The following is a 5,335-nucleotide window of genomic DNA, read 5'->3' on the forward strand; positions in this document are numbered from 1 at the left end:
TGGTGACCATGATGGATTAATAAAAAAAAGAAAAACAAAAAAGACCCTTTCATAATCACATCTGAACACAAACAAAACATGAACATTGGCTAAGGCACAATAATCGCCCAAAAAAGGCTCATATGAGCGGCTTCTGCTTCTTAGGCAATTACAGATTTAGCCTCGGTCTAGCCTCCCTACTTCTGAATAAGGTTTATTAAGAAATGCTCTGCTGGGCTTCCCTGGTGGCGCAGTGGTTGAGAGTCCGCCTGCCGATGCAGGGGACACGGGTTCGTGCCCCGGTCCGGGAGGATCCCACATGCCGCGGAGCGACTGGGCCCGTGAGCCATGGCCGCTGAGCCTGCGCGTCCGGAGCCCGTGCTCCGCAACGGGAGAGGCCACAACAGTGATGGGCCCGCGTACCGCAAAAAAAGAAAAAAAGAAGAAATGCCCTGCTTGCTAACAGCATCAGTCCAGAGCAAACCTCCACTTCCTAAAATTTTTTTTTTTTTTTTTAAAGAAGATGTTGGGGGTAGGAGTTTATTAATTAATTAATTTATTTTTGCTGTGTTGCATCTTCGTTTTTGTGCGAGGGCTTTCTCTAGTTGTGGCAAGCGGGGGCCACTCTTCATCGCGGTGCGCGGGCCTCTCACCATCGCGGCCTCTCTTGTTGCGGAGCACAGGCTCCAGACGCGCAGGCTCAGTAGTTGTGGCTCACGGGCCCAGCTGCTCCGCGGCATGTGGGATCCTCCCAGGCCAGGGCTCGAACCTGTGTCCCCCTGCATCGGCAGGTGGACTCTCAACCACTGCGCCACCAGGGAAGCCCCACTTCCTAAAATCTTGACTTTTCCTTCTGCTTCTTTGTAGTCCTCCTGCCTGCATTGGATCGTGTTGTCCAGACTTAGCTCTGCCTCAGCCCTGGTGATTTCTGCCGTACAAAACCCAGTCGCCATCAGCATCTTGTGATGTGACATCACTGGTGTGCAGAGGATGAGAGGGAAGGTCGTGGGGCTCCCAGGCCCCAGGACCCGCCCCCGCCGTGGCCTCCCACACCCTGTACCCCTCATACTCACCCACTCTATGCCCAGCCCCCAAGCCCCACTCCAACCTGAACAGCCAGGTGAGCCTGACCTCCCAGCCCCACCCCTGGGACCCTGGGACCTAAACTGACTCCATCTCTTGCCACTGGATTTTTTCCCACCATTCTACAATAACCACATGACTATAACCTTTATAATCAAGAAAAAAAATTATGATTTTCTTATACTTAATGGGAATCTGCATTTCTGCATTACAACCAGGCTTCCCTGGGGTTTTACTGTCAACTCAACTGGGTTAGGAACGAAGAGTGAACATCTATAACATACAGGTCCTGTGACTGATGCTCCTACATTAGCTCAGGTTGGCGGGTCGGGAAATAGGCAAGAGCAATAATAGCAGTTATTGATATTATTGTCATTATAGAGTTAAGAGCACACATCATAGAGTTAACGTGCGCTCTACTGAGCACACGTTAATGTGACCAGAACTACATCCTTATGCGTTAAGCACTGGACATGTGTTCTCCCAGCAAATCCTCACAATAGCCCACAGTGCTGCTGTCAGAGAACAGAGACCATTCAGCATAACCTGGTGTTTAAGAACGTGAGCTCTGGGACAGACCACCAGGGTTTGTGTCAGGCTCCCCCTCTGACTATATCTGAGACCTTGAGCAAGCTACTGAAGCCCTCTGTGCCTCAGTTTCCTCATCTATAAAGTGGGGATAAAGGTGCCTTGTTGTATCAAATAAGGAAATGTGCAATGGGAGATGGGGTACTTATACACCTGCTTTTCTGAGCACCTTGACCTACCACGTGAGTTTGGATGTAATTAACTAGATGAACGAATAACCTCCAGCCTGCAAGCAGAGGGGTTTAGCATGTTGTGGGTGAAGAAAGGCCTGGGGGAGGCGTGGAAGTGGAGCCCACTCTTGGCGACACTGGCACACGCTGTGGTTCCCATCTGGCAGGCTCCCTCCCAGGGAAGAGAAACCAGGAAATAGAGGAGGCAAGAAGCTAGATCTAGAGGGGCCAGCAGACAAAGCACAAACCCTCTGCCAGGTCATATTCCAGAGAGGAAAGGGGAGGGGTTGAACTTACTGGAGAATAATTATATGTGCTGAGCACCTACTATGTGCCAGACACGGCGCCAAGTGCTTTAGGAATATTATCTCATTTGCTCTTCAATAGAAGCCCGTAGGTAATGTAGTATCATTATCCCCATTCCACAGATCGGGAAACTGAGACTCAAAGAGGGGAAGCCCTAGACTAACAAGCATTGGAGCAGGGGTGTGATTTAAGCAGTTCCATCCTGAGTCACAACCTTAACCCACATCCTTCCTTCTTCCTAATAGAGGTCTCTGGGGGACAAACAGGACAAGGAGAGCACAGAGCTTTCGAGTTTTAACTCCCAGACCATTCTCTTCCCATGCCCTTCACCCCGTGTGGCTTCACTGAGACTATGGATTTAGCTTGGCGGAGGTGGGGCTTCAGAGCCCAGGGAGCTGTGAGGACAGCAGTGTGAGTATGCAGTGCTGTCCTGAAATGTCGAAAGGCAGAGAGGAGATTAAAAAGCACAGGCTGTTGGGCACATTCAGCGGGGTTGCCTGTGGCTGAATCTCTAGGTGCTCAAGGCAGTCATGCAGCTACGAAATAGCTGCTATTTACTGAGACCTGCCTGCCAAGCCCGTTTCTTACCAAGAGCCAGTTGAGGTGAAGGTACAAACATGAAACAGACTCCGGTGCAAGACTTCATCAGCTTCCCGAGGCCACTGCCAAAGGTGAAGAAGTTTCTGCCAAGTGTGTGAGGCTGGGTGTTAATTTCGTGCAAGTTCCAATAACATCCCAACAATAACAATAGCAACAACAATAATAATAACTAAGGTCCAACACTGGTTTAGTGCCTGCCGTGAGCCAGCACAGCTGTTAAGTCCCTTACCTGGGTGAATTTGATTAATGCCAGAAACCACCTGAGAGATACAGACTGGTGTCATCCCCATACAGATGAACACACTGAGGCCCAAGATTGCCTAACTAACTCGTCACGTTCACAGAGACAGGAAGTAGAAGGGCTCGGCCCGTCTACTCCCTGATGGATAGACAGACAGGCAGACAGATGGACCGATGGACAGTCAGGTGGACGGAGGGACCCCCCTGCCTCTCAAGGCCAGCACCCACACAGAGATGTTGTTCAACACACCTGAACTGAAAGACGGGTGCCCTTCTGGAATTTGAGGCACATGGGGCATCACCGGTCACAGCAGGGTTTTGAACCAAATTTCCAAACCACGGCTCCAGAGGGGAAAAACAGTAACGGGCTTTCTGAGTGGCAAATCAGAGCTTCCTGTACACAGCCAGCCAAGCTTCCCATTGTGCTGTAGGACAGGGCATCCTGGCCGGGCTCGGACCTCACCCCGTCTCCTGGGAACACCAAACACAGCAAGGTGGTGGCCCAGAATTCTACTCCACACTTGTAGGTAATGAATGCTACGAACCCCATTTTACCAGAGAGAAAACTGGAGTTCAGGGAGTCTGAAACTTACCCAGATCACGTGGAAGGCACGCAGCAGTCCAGACACTAGCTCCCCCTCTGAAGGGCTCAGGGTCCCTCCCTTCCCAGGCCCTTGGGAGGGATGCTGCATTTCCCGGGGTGTGCTATGAGGTAGATCCAGCCCCCCACGCCCTCACAGAGCAAAACTCTGGGATGCCAACTTGCTGGGGAAGACGAGGTGGGGCGTGAGCACCGGCAGGACGCCCTAGCCTCAGGGGACAGTGGGAATCCTTATCCTCAGAGCCCCCTCCACACCCCATGGGGCTGCAGCCCTAGCCCCCTGCTAGGTAAATCAGCTCAGCTGGCACAGCCCCCTTGGGAGACACACCTGTTAGCCAAGAATTCCAAGAATTCAGAGGGCGGGGCCCTTGAGAAAACAGGCCCTGCGACTTGATATCTGGGCCAATGCAGCATTTCCATGGCCTGGGAGGGCTCACACCACACCACGAAGGTGGGTGCATCTTCCAGAGGGAGAAACCCAGGCACACAGGGCCAAGGGTCAAGGCACTCATCCACCCTCCCAACCTTCAGAAGTGTTGCCTGGGAAAATCCTGAGCAACGTGCAGCCTGAGAACTCTCCTGGCGGGTGACCTTCCCTTTGGAGGCAGGGTGGGGGAGAGCAGTGAAGAGGCAGTTTTGCCTCAAGTGGAAACTTGGTTAGGTTTCAAATTCAAAGGAATGTCCTCTTTATTGAGTCTGATCTTTATTTAACCCTAACCACCACTAGGCATCATCCAGCACCCAGTCTAAGCATTTACAAACACTAAGGGGTAGTAGCATTATGAATATCATGCCCATTTTACAGGTCAGGAAACTGAGGTACAGAGAGATTAAGAAATTTGCCCAAGGTCACACAACAAGTGAGTCACAGAGCAGGAATCTAAACTCAGGGAGCCTGACCCAGAGTCTGTGATTTGACCACTGTGAGATCCTGCTTTTCCTTTAATGGGGTGTTAAAGATGACATCGTGGGGGTCATTACCACCAATCTCCATACTCTGACCACTGTGAGATCCTGCCATCCCTTTTAATAGGGTTAAAAATGACATCACAAGGGGTCATTAGCACCATTTCCTACATCACAGCCTTGATAGCCCCTGATGAGCCCAGGTCCTGTGCTATGTGTGACAGACCATGCATGGAGGCTTCTAAAGTTCCTTTGTGCCCCTTCAGGGAGACGGAAGTGGTCAGGGCCAGGCCTATTTCGTAATATAACCTTAAATCTCGCTACCAAGTGACGGGCACTAAGGGAGAGTGCCAGAGATTTCTCTGAGAGCCTTACCTACATGATCTCATCAAGGTCCTACACACTCCCTGGCATAGTCACTAGAGGTGTCCCCGTTGCACAATTGTGGAATCCAAGGCTCAGGAGCATTAAGAAGTGTGTTCCTGGCAAGCTGGTAAATGCAGAAGGCAGATGCATTTGTTTCCTAGGGCTGCAAAGTCCCACCAGCATGAGTTAAAACAACAGAAATTGATTCTCACAATTCTAGAGGCCAGAAACGCAAAAGGCAAGGTGTGCGCAGGGCCACGCTCCCTCTGAAGTCTCTAGAGGAGGCTCCCTCCCCACTTCGGCCAGCTGCTGGCCGCTCTAGGTGTTCCTTGGCTGTGGCCACATTACTCCAATTCTGCTTCTGTCTACACGGGGCTTTATCCTCTTCTGTGTGTATCTCTCTGCTCTTATAATGACACGTCTTTGGATTTGGAGTCCTTTTGGATAATCTAGGATGATCTAGATTCTTAGTTTAATCACATCTGCAAAGACCTTT

Source organism: Monodon monoceros, unplaced genomic scaffold, assembly GCF_005190385.1.
Source record: "Monodon monoceros isolate NGI ecotype Baffin Bay Population unplaced genomic scaffold, NGI_Narwhal_1 Super_Scaffold_18, whole genome shotgun sequence".
Lineage (NCBI taxonomy): Eukaryota > Metazoa > Chordata > Mammalia > Artiodactyla > Monodontidae > Monodon > Monodon monoceros.